Source organism: Hemiscyllium ocellatum, chromosome 29, assembly GCF_020745735.1.
Source record: "Hemiscyllium ocellatum isolate sHemOce1 chromosome 29, sHemOce1.pat.X.cur, whole genome shotgun sequence".
NCBI classification, from domain to species: Eukaryota; Metazoa; Chordata; class Chondrichthyes; order Orectolobiformes; family Hemiscylliidae; genus Hemiscyllium; species Hemiscyllium ocellatum.
In genome coordinates, this window is record NC_083429.1 from 40889205 (window position 1) to 40901273 (window position 12069).

The following is a 12069-nucleotide window of genomic DNA, read 5'->3' on the forward strand; positions in this document are numbered from 1 at the left end:
TCTTGTCTCGCCTATACGTGACTCCATTCCTACAGCAATATGGTTGCCCTCTGAATTGGCTCAAGCATGCCATTCACTACAAAGTCTCAAAGAAATGAAATGGATCTCCTGGCATCAAACAAGGCACCAGAAAAGACAACAGCAGAAGCAGTCCTGTCAACCCCGCAACATTTGGGGGGCAGTGTCAAACTTGGGAGAGCTGTCTCACAGACTAATCAACCAACAACCTGACATAGTCTTGCAGACAATGTCCCAGACCCCACCATTACCATCCCTGGATGTGCCCTATGCCACTGGCAGGACAGACCCAGCAGAGGTGGCAGCAAAGAGGACACAATCAGCAGGGAGTTGACTTGGAAGTCCTCAACATTGACTCCAAACCTCATGGATTCTCATGGTTGCAGGTTAAACATGGGCATGGTAACCTCCTACTGATTACTATGCACCATCCTCCCTCTTCTGATGAGTCGGTGCTCCTCCAGGTTAAACAACACTCAGAGGAAGCACTGAGGATGGTAAGCGCACAAAACGTACTCTGGGTGTGGGATTTCGATGCCCACTACCAAACGTGGCTCAACAACAGTATTACTGATTGGGCTGGTTGGGTCCCAAAGAACGTTGCTACGAGACTGGGACTGCAGCAGGTGGTGAGGGAACCAACAGAAGGAAAAACATACTTGACCTCATCTTCACCAATTGCCAGCTGCAGATGCATCTGTCAGTGACAGTATCAGTAAGATTGACCACAGCACGGTCTTTAGGGAGACAATGACCTGGCTTCACATTGAGCCCAGCACAGCAGTGCAAAAGATAAAGCTGAAGATTTTGCAGCAATCTTCAGTCAGAAGTGCCGTGTGGATGATCTATCCCGTTCTCCTTCAGTGGTCCCCAGAGTACGCTGCCTGAACTGCTGTGCTCTTCCAGCACCACTAATCCAGAATCGGGTTTCCAGCATCTGCAGACATTGTTTTTACCATGCTAAATTACCCATAGTGTTCAGGGATGTGTTTATTAGGGTGAATTGGCCATGCTAAATTACCCCATAGTGTTCAGGGAATGTTTAGGTTAGGGTGGATTGGCCATGCTAAATTACCCCATAGTGTTCAGGGATGTTTAGGTTAGGGTGGATTGGCCATGCTAAATTACCCCATATTCTTCAGGGATGTGTAGGTTAGGGTGGATTGGCCATGCTAAATTACCCCATATTGATCAGGGATGTGCAGGTTAGGGTGGATTGGCCTGGCTAAATTACCCCACAGTGTTCAGGGATGTGTAGGTTAGCGTGGATTATCCATGCAAAATTACCCCATAGTGTTTAGGGATGTGCAGGCTAGGGTGTATTGGCCATGCTAAATTACCACATAGTGTTCAGGGACGTGTAGGTTAGGGTGGATTGGCCATGCTAAATTACCCCACAGTGTTCAGGGATGTGTAGGTTAGGGTGGATTAACCTCTCCGCATCCCCCCCCCACCCCCACCCCACTCCGGCCTATCACCCTCACCTTGACCTCCTTCCACCTATTGCATTTCCAACGCCCCTCCCTTAAGTCCCTCCTCCCTACCTTTTATATTAGCCTGCTGGACACACTTTCCTCATTCCTGAAGAAGGGCTCATGTCCGAAACATCGATTTCGCTGCACTTTGGATGCTGCCTGAACTGCTGTGCTCTTCCAGCACCACTAATCCAGAACCCAGCAGGACAGATACCAGTCTTCAGCCAATTCGATTCAGTCCACTTGACATAAATAAACAGTTGGAGACACTGAATAGTGCAAAGTCTATGGATCCTGACAACATTCCAGAAATCGTACTGAAGACCTTGCTCTAGAATTTGCCATTCCCCTTTTCTAAGCTATTCCAGTAGACTAACAACACTGGGATCTACCAGACAATGTAGAAACCTATCCAAGTATGTCCTGTGCAAAAAAACAGGACAAATCCAACCCAGCCAATTATTTCCCTATCAGTCGACTCTTGATTATCAGTAAAGTCATCAGCAGTAAAGTGTCAAGCAGCACTTATTCAACAATAACCTACTCAGTGACACCCAGTTTGGGTTCCGCCAGGGTCACTCAGCTCCTGATCTCATTACTGTCTTGGTGCAAACTTGACAAAAGAGCTGATTTCCAGAGATGAAGTGAGAATGACAGCCCTTGACATCAAAGCTACATTTGACTGATTTGGAGGTGCTGATGTTGGACTGGGGTGTACAAAGTTAAAAATCACACAACACTAGGTTAGAGTCCAACAGGTTTATTTGGAAGCACTAGCTTTCGGAGCGCTGCTTCTTCAACCACCTGATGAAGGAGCAATGCTCCAAAAGCTAGTGCTTCCAAGTAAACCTGTTAGATTATAATCTGGTGTTGTGTGATTTTTAACATTCGACTGAGTTTGGCGTCAATGAGCCCTGGAAAAACTGGGATCAATGGGTATCAGAGGGCAAACCTTCCAGTGGTTGAAGTCATACCTGGCACGTAGGAAGATGGAGGTCATTGTTGGATGTCAGTCATCTCAGCTCCAGGACATCTCTGCAGGAATTCCTCAGGATAGTTTCTTTGACCCAACCATCTTCAGCTGCTTCATCATTGACCTTTCCTCCATCATAGGGTCGGAAGTGAGGATGTTCACAGATGATTGCACAATGTTCAGCACCATTCATGATTCCTTAGATACTAAAGCAGTCCATCCTTAAATGCACCAAGATCTGGACCACATCCAGGCTGACAAGTGACAAGTAACATTTGTGCTACACAACTGCCAGGCAATGATCATCATCAATAAGAGACAATCTAACCATTGACCTTTGACATTCAATTGTGTTGCCATTACTGAATCCCCCATTATCAACATCTTGGGGGTTATCATTGACCAGAAATGCAACTAGACTCATGATATGAACACAGTGACTACAAGAGCAGGATAGAGGCTATGAATACTGCAGAAAGTAACTCACCTACTGACTCGCCTGTCCACCATCTACATGGCATAAATCAGGAGTGTTTTGAAATACTCCTCACTTGCCTGGGTAAGTGCAGCTCCAACAATATTCAAAAAGCTTGACACCATCCAGAACAAATCAGCCTGCTTGTTTAGCATGACATCCACAATCATCTACTACGTCCACCACCGATGCTCAATAGTAGCAGTATGTATCATCTACAAGATCCACTGCAGAAACTCACCAAAATCCTCAGGCAGCACCTTCTAAAGCCCATGATTACTTCCATCTGGAAGGAAAGGACAGCAGATACTTAGGAACACCACCACATTCAAGTTCCCTTCCAAGCCAGTTATTACCCTGTCTTGGAAATGTATTGCCGTTCCTTCACAGTCGTTGCGTCAAAATACTGGAATTCCCTCACTAATGGCATTGTGGGTCAACCCACAGAAGGGGGACTACAGGTTCAAGAAGATAACTCACCACCACTTTCTCAAGGGGCAACTAAGGATGGACAATAAATACTGGCCCAGCCAACAACATCCACATGACACAAATGAAGAAAAAAAAAATCATCTGAGCTTGTTAACCCTTATCAAAGAATCATAGCCACAACTGTACCCCTGTATTGGTATATTACAAGTATAACAATTGATTGAATGTAATAATTTGTAGAGATTAGTATTTGATGTATTAGTTTTGTTTTAATAAGTATAACAAATAGCAAACTGTTTCCAAGCAGTCAACATAGCCAAAACAAAACCAATTAGAACAAACGATTCTCAGCGGAAAAAATGTCAGTGGTAATTAAATGTGTGTTTGAATGAGAGTTTCTCCAAATGAAGCACCATTGAGACATGAGCTCAAGATATCAATCTTTGACACCTGACTGCATATGCCCCCTCTTTTTTCTTTCAGGAGAAGTCAAGAACATTTCAAATTATCCTCTTTTCTTAGAGAAGTCACAACAGCAAAACTTAATGAAGAGGATGGACCCATGGTTCATTGTAAGGCAGCAGATAGGAAATAGTGGGCAGGACAGAAGGCTCTCATCATCTTTTCAAAGGCAAGTAGGGTCAGAAAATGTGCTGCTTGTTCCTATCCTGTGAATACGCAAGTAAATAAAAAGATGATTTCCCGAAAGCTCTGAAAGAGGCAGTTTAAGTGCTACAGAACTACTTCAGGAATGCACACAATGAAGAAGCACCATTGAGTAGCACATTTTATATTCCTCAGCTCCAGTTGTTGATGATGTTCTGGTAAATCAAAGCTCAGTAGAAAGGGAGGGGGAGAGTTAATTGGACGTTGTGTTTCAGGAGGCAGCCCCCCCCACCCCTCCAATAGATTAACTACACAACTTCAGTAAGTGGTCAGGAACAGGAAGTTGTAACTACTAGCAACAACAGTAGAGGAATCCAGGAGATAGTGCTGAAGGGCCCACAGCCCTTGAGCTTGTCTAATAGATTTAAGATTCTTGCTCCCTATATGGATGAGAGTGGTGGCTGCAGGGAGGACGAGCAAACTGATCATAGCACCATGGTACAGGAGCCATTTAAGCAAGGGGAGGAAAGAGAAATGTAGTTATAATTAGGGATAGTATATTCAAGGGGGTAGACACTTTTCTCTGTAGCTACGATTGTGAGTATTGAAGGCTGTGTTGCCTGACTGGTGCTCAGGTTCAGGATATCTCATCTGGACTGCAAAGAAATTTGGAAGAGGAGTGGAAAGATCCAGTTGTTGTGATCCATGATACCAATGATGTGTATAGGAAGAGGAAAGAGGCTCTGCTGAGGAAATATGAGCAACTAGATGATAAATTGACACACAGGACCAAAAAGCTAATAATCTCTAGATTACCATTTGAGCATGACAAATTGATATAGGATAAAATGATTAAAGAGGTAAATGTGTGGCTCAAAGATCGGTAGGAGAAATGGATTCGAATTTATTCAGAGCTTGCAAAGATATGCTCTGCTCCGGTGCCACGAGTACTGGGGAAGGAGGGAACTGTTCTGATGGGATGGGCTCTACCTGGAGTCTGGGATCTGGGATCAGAGATCCAACAAATTATGTAATTCAGACTGGTGATAAAGCTTTAAACTAAATAGTTAGTGGGGGAGAGGATGTGCTCAGTTGCATGGAAATGTATAAAATCAAAGATAAAGGAGAAAGTAGAATTGCAGACTAGTGATTGATTGGGATTGATACCAGAAAATAAGAGGAAGGGTCAGAATGCATGGCTGTCATACTTTACAAAGAAATCATTAAAGTGTAAGGAAACTCAATAGAACAATCTTTAAGGCTTTGTATCGGAATGCATGAAGCATTCTGAATAAGGTAGACAAAATAATGATGCTAATCAAAGTAAATGGGCATGATCTCATAGCCATTAGGGAAATTTGTTACAAAACTGGGAACTTAACATTCAGCGGTATTTTACATTTTGGAGAGAAAGGAGGGATGGAAAAGATGGTGGGGTAGCAGTATTAATAAGAGATGAAATGAGTACAATTATGAGGGATAATATAGAGTCCATTTCAGTAAGAGGTGAAAAATAGCAAGACAAAGAAGACATTGGTAGGAATAGTGTACAGGTCCCCCAATACAGCAGCCACTCTGTGGGAAAGGGTGTAAATGAACAACTAATAAGAACACACAAAAAGAATAGAAGATTTATCAAGGGTGACTTTAATCTTCATGTTGACTGGGTTAATCAAATTGGAATGCTAGCTACGACAATGAACTAAAAAAGTGCTTTAGGGATAATTTCCAAAAGCAGTACATCATGGAGGCAGGCTATATAATGGCCTCCAAGTAAAAGAACTCCGAGAAAGTAGTGATCATAACAAGATAGATTTTAATATTCAGTTCAAGAGTAAGAAACCTGGGTCAGAAAAAATTGTGTTTCACTTAAATAAAAGGAATTACAATGAAATGAGGATCGGGTGAACAAACGTACACTGGTGGATAGATTGGCAGGAAATGACAGGAAGCAAGCAGTGGAGGTAATTTATAACTTTCAGCAAAATACATCCCAATAATAAGGTGGAAAGGCTCTAACACAGATAAACCAACTATGGCTAACCGAGGGAGTTAAGCAGAGTATTAAGTTGAAACAAAAACATATAAGGAGGCCAACATCAGTGATAACCCCAAAAACTGGCTTAAGTTCAGAATCCAGCAAAGGAGGTCTAAATAGGTAATAAAAACAGGGAAAATAAACTCTGAGGGCAAACTCAAGAGGAACATAGAAGCTGACAATAAGAGCTTCTTTAACTATATAAGAAGGAAGATATAAATCAAAGTGAACATAGGCCTCTTAGAAAATTAATCTGGGGAAACAGTTTTGGGGAACAGGAACTGGCAGAGAAGTTAAACAGATATTTTGCATCAGTTTTTACATTGGATGATACTTCAAACATTCCATTAATACTAAAGAACATGGGGAGGAATGAGGTACCATCGCCATCACTAGTGATGTAGTATTCGACAAATTAATTGGGCAAAAGAAAGGTGAGTCTCCTACTCCTGATAGCTTATATCTTAGGATCCTAATGAGATTGCAAAAGACATAGTGGATGCATTGGTTGTAATTTTCCAAAATTAAATGGATTCTGGAGAAGTACCAGAGGATTAGAAAACTGGCAATGTGACACCCCTACTTAAAAAAGGAAGGAAACATAAAGCAGATAATGAGAGGCTGATTTGCCTAACATCTATTCATGGAAAAATATTGGAATTAATTATTAAGGAAGTAATAGCATAACATTTAGAAAATCATAATCTAATCAAGGGAATCATGGTCTAACTATTTATTAGAGTTTTTTTGAGGAAGGCTCAACCAGAGTGAATAGAGGGGAACCAGTAGAGGTGAAATATTGTGACTTCCAGAAAGTGTTCAACCAGGTATCTCACAACAGGCTAAGTCATAAGATAAGTCCTTGGTGCCGGACGTACTATAATGACATGGATAAAGTATTGGTTCATGGACAGGAAATAGTGAGTGGGGATAAGGGGTTCTTTTTCAGGTTGGTGACCTGTGACCATCGGGGTTTCACACAGATTGGTTCTGTGACCACAACTGTATACAATATATGTTAAAAGAAGAAAGGACGTGAATACATGAAGAAAGGAAGTGAATGTACTGAAGCCAAATTTGCAGACAACATTCAAATAGATGGGAATGCAGGTTGCGAGAGGGATACAAATGGCTTACAGAGCTATTGACAGGTCAACTAAGTGGGCAAAAGTCAACAAATGAAGTATAATGTGAGAAAATGTGAAATTGTTCATTTTGGAAAGGAGAACAAAAGAACAGAGTAAAGAAAAACTTCAGAAAGCTAACAGGTGCAGCATGTAATTAGGAAAGCTGGTGGAATGTTAACCCTTTTCTTAAGAGGGTTGGACTACAAAAGGAGAGAACTGTAGAAGGTATTGGTGAGACCACATCTGGAGGAGTGTGAGCAGTTTTGGTCCCTATTATTTATGGAAAGATATCATTCCATTGGAGGCAGTTCAGAAAGGTTTCACTTTGATGATCCCTGGCATGGAGAGATTATCTCATGACAAAAGGCTAAATAGGTTGGGACTCAACTCATTGGTGTTTAGAAGAATGAGAGGTGATCTTATTGAAACATAAAGGATTCTTAAGGAACTTGAGAGGGAAAATGGTGAGAGGATGTTTCCCCTCACATAAGAGCATAATCTCAGAATAAAGGAGCACTAATTTCAGACTGAGATGAGGAGGAATTTCTCCTTTCAGAAGGTTGTGAGTCTTTGGAACTCCTTGCTGCAGAGAGACATGGTGGCAGATTCCTTGTGTATATTGGAGGTGGAGATGTCTCCCTTCTTGATCAGTCTGGGAATCAAAGATTATGGGGAAGAGGCAGGAAAGTGAACATGAGGAATCAACCATGATCCTGTTGAAGAGCGGAGTAGGCTTGAGGGGCTGAACGGCCTACTTCTGTTTCTATTTCTGATGGTCTTATGGTTTTAGAAAGTATGATGGCATATGATGCTTTGATTAAAGCCTCTGCTGCAGACTTTGGACCTAAAAGAATTTTTGTGATAGAATGGGACTTGATTCTTGATTTCAACATCAGGGTGAATCAGTAGAAGCCTTTTCAATGGATTAATATCATCCAGCATGATGTTGCAGGTACAGAGGTTTCAAATGTTTTTCAATCAAAGGAGGACTTAATGTTTGAACAGTTATTTGAAAATGCTGTGCAGGCAGAAATTAGGGCCCAACATTGGTGAGACTGATTCCTTAAACAAAGGGCTGAGAAGAAAAGTCCATCTCTTCATTTGTTAAAGATAGTTTGGGCAGAATTGGCAGCAGGGATATTTTTAAGTAAAAAGTGAGGTCTGCAGATGCTGGAGATCAGAGCTGAAGAAGATTCCTGATGGAGGGCTTTAGCCCAAAACGTCGAATTTCCTGTTCCTTGGATGCTGCCTGACCTGCTGTGCTTTAACCAGCAACACATTTTCAACAGGGATATTTTTCACAAAATTGGACTATGTGTTCTGGCAAGTAACTTTAGACCAAGAGTCAAGATTACTGACTACCTTTATTAAACTGTTTAGGGCATATTGCTCCAGCTTGCTGCTATGTGGGCTCTCCGCTGTGCTAGTGGTTTGCCAAAAGGCAATGTCTATAATCCTGGAAGGGGGAAAGGGTATGCTGTTTGGATGATATCGTAGTGCATCATAACAGAAAGGAGAAATAGAGAGCCAGGAACACGTTAAAGGCACTTTAAGCCTTACGCTAAATGAGAAATGCCAATTCTCTCGAATGACACATCTTCCAAGAATCTTCCAAGGATAAAGCATCACAATGGATCCAAGGGAGAACAGAATCACCAATTGATTTCCAGCACTGAGCAGAGAAGAAACATTAGCAGTATTGCAGGGATGAGAAAGGTTGACTGCTTTGCTTCATGAGACTGGAATTCCAGGTTCCTGGCCCATCAATAGTAACAGGAAAACAGCACAAGGGGGCATTGGGTGAAGAACTCTTGGAGACTATTGGGCTGAATTTCTAGCCTGTTACTAAAGCTTCCTCCTGCCCCTCCTCTGTTGTTGAGTGGGGACGCTGCCCAGAAGAAAGATATCAACTTTTTATTAGTGCTCCTGATACTTTAAAAAAAATGTAGCTTTGAAAATGTTCTGCATTTAAGTTAATTTAAAATTTATTATATAATTTATACATTAACTTAAGTGTATTAAAATCTAGAAGAATGTTTGCACTCCTTGAATACAGGCTCAGCTGACTGACTGAATTTGTTGTTATTAGTTACGTTTTCGCAAGTTTTTTTCAAATTTCAATAAAGTTAATCAAATGAAATGCCATTGCAAATAAACAACACTTTTAATTAACATGTTTTTAACTCTTTTAATTAACATATCTTTTTACATATAAATATTCTATATGTTCTTAATAATTTGCACCCTCCCATTCCGGCAGTAAAGCATTATTTGCAGTTTCAGAGGTTAGTCTTTAAGACTGGTGAACTCATACTGACCTCTGAGCTCCAACATCTGCAGTTCCACCTGAATCCATCCAGGTGGAGATAGTGATCATGGCTCACAGCTATTGTTTTCATAATTTATTACAATATTAATGTATTCACAACCAGTAATTCACTGCTCCCCTTTCTAACTTAAATTGATGTTGTACTCACAATTTTGCAGATGTTTCACATAACTAGAAACAAGAAGGGGAGGCAATTGCCTTGTGGTATTATTGTTGGACTGTTAATCCAGAGACGCAAATAATGTTCTGGCAGACAGCTGAATTTGAATTCAATTTAAAAAAAATTGAATTAAGAGTCTAATGATGACCACGGGCCCATTGCTGATTGTGGGGAACAAACCCATCTGGTTCATTCATTTACTTTAGGGAAGGAAACTGCCATCCTTATCTGGTCTGGCCTACATATGGCTACAGCCCCACAGCTATTGACATCTGGGCAATAAATGCTGGCTTAATCAGCAATGCCCTCAGCTCATGAATGAATGAAAGAAAATGAGGTATTTGATCAACTCAGTCTGTATTCAAGGAGCACAAACCTCTTCTGGTCTTTGTGTGAAATGTTGATCACTTTCAAGAACCTTAAATCAAATACAGAACATTTTCAAAACTGCATCTGTTTTAATGTATCAGAAACAATGATAAAAGTTGGTGCCTTTCTGCTGGGCAGATTCCCCACTTGACAACAGAGCAGCGGCAGGAGAAGACTTTAGAATCAGGCTGTAAATTCAGCCCAAGGGTCTCTAAGAGTTCTTCAACCATAACCATAACCTCTTGTGTGGTTGTCCTGTTACTATGCTGGGCCAGAAGCCTGAGAGCCTGATGCTGTCCACTGCCGTGCTGTCAGCTGCTGCTTTCCCCTTGTTTGCTTTGACTGCTACTACTATGATTCTGAAATGCACACATGTTAAAAAACCTAACAATTTCACTCATGATACAGATTGTCACAAACAACCATTCCCCAAATCTCTGACATCTTGCATATTGTGACAATTTTATAAATTGTCTATAATGTGGTTTGAAGGCAGTTTTGAGGGAATAATCTTGGTTATATGAGATCAGGTCTGCTTTAATCGAAAAAGGTTTTCTCAGATTAACATTTTCAAAGAATGTGGGGCACACTCAGAAGCAGTGGCTCCAAATCTATGTATAAATTTACCATTCGATACTTTAGAGACACATCCTTATTGTGTGGTTTGCTACCTGCATAAAGAAGAAAAGACTTAGCGTGTGTCTGTCAGATCTTCCTTTTCCTGTGGAACACTGGGAGGTACAGTTCAATCAATTTCTGAAATTTGTCTGTCATAAACAATTCTTTACAGCAAAGACCAACTACCATCTTCTGGTTCTGTTGTCTAATTGTAATCTCTCCCCATGTTTCTTGGGTGATTGGGTTATTTGAGGATTCGGAGAAAGTGAGGACTGCAGATGCTGGAGATCAGAGTCGAAGAGTGGGGTGCTGGAAAAGCACAGCCGGTCAGGCAGCATCCGAGGAGCAGGGGAATCAACGTTTCGAGCATAGGCCCTTCATCAGGAATGAGGGACTTATTTGTGGATTATCAAATCAGGCAGTATCTCATTGACTAGCAGAGCATATCCATGGATTGAGTGGTCTACTTCTGTTCCAACATTTCCTGTATCATAACCCATGCTCTGTCATACCTGCCTTCGAGAACCTCCAGCCTTCTTGCCTCCTGCAAGGCTGCCATGTCCTTTTGATGTGGGTCTCATAGTATAAGATCTGCTGCATTTATTGGCTGAATGGCAATGTCCAGACACTCATTTGCTGGAACATTTATCTTTCTGGGGAGCAGTGAAATATTCCCCCAATCTGACCTAGAATCCTTGACAACCTGTCTGATGGATGTAGCATGGAGTGTGAAAGCGAAGACAAAGCTTTGCATATGATGTTCTTCCACAAGGTAGGGTGCTGGATACATCCAAAAGAAATGAAGTTGAATTCCAAAGATTTAACCACAAATGAGGAGCATTTTGAATGTGTTTGTGGAAAAAGTAATTGAAGAACTCGTTTGCAAATCTTTCATGAAAGAAAACATACTCATTCGAAGTTCTTTTCAAATTTCAATGAAGTTGATCAAATAAAATATCATTGCAAATAAATAACTCTTTTAAATAATCTGTTTTAAAAAAATTGACAAGAGGTGTAACTTTAATATGTATGTTCTATATTGTCATTAACAATTTGCACCCTCCCATTACTGTAATAAATCATTATTTGCAGTTTCAGATAATTTTCAGTCATCCAGAGTATCCATTGTTGACAATTCCAATAGGAGCAGTGATAATAAAAGTTTCCTACTAACCCTCCTTGATCAGATAATCCAGGAGATAGGACATCCCATTAGATACACACTCTAGCTTAATCTTTGACTGTTGTGACCAATTAAAGCTCAATGCAGAAAATGGCAGAAAATGCTAAGTTTGAATTGTCCATTCATTGCTGCCTGATGCATCCCTGAGATATGGGAAGGAAGTCCACATGATCCATGAAAATATTGTTGTTGTCTAAATGTTAGAAGATCTGGGATCCAGTTGCAAACATGTTCCCCTTCAAAGAAAAAGAAAGTTATAATGAAAC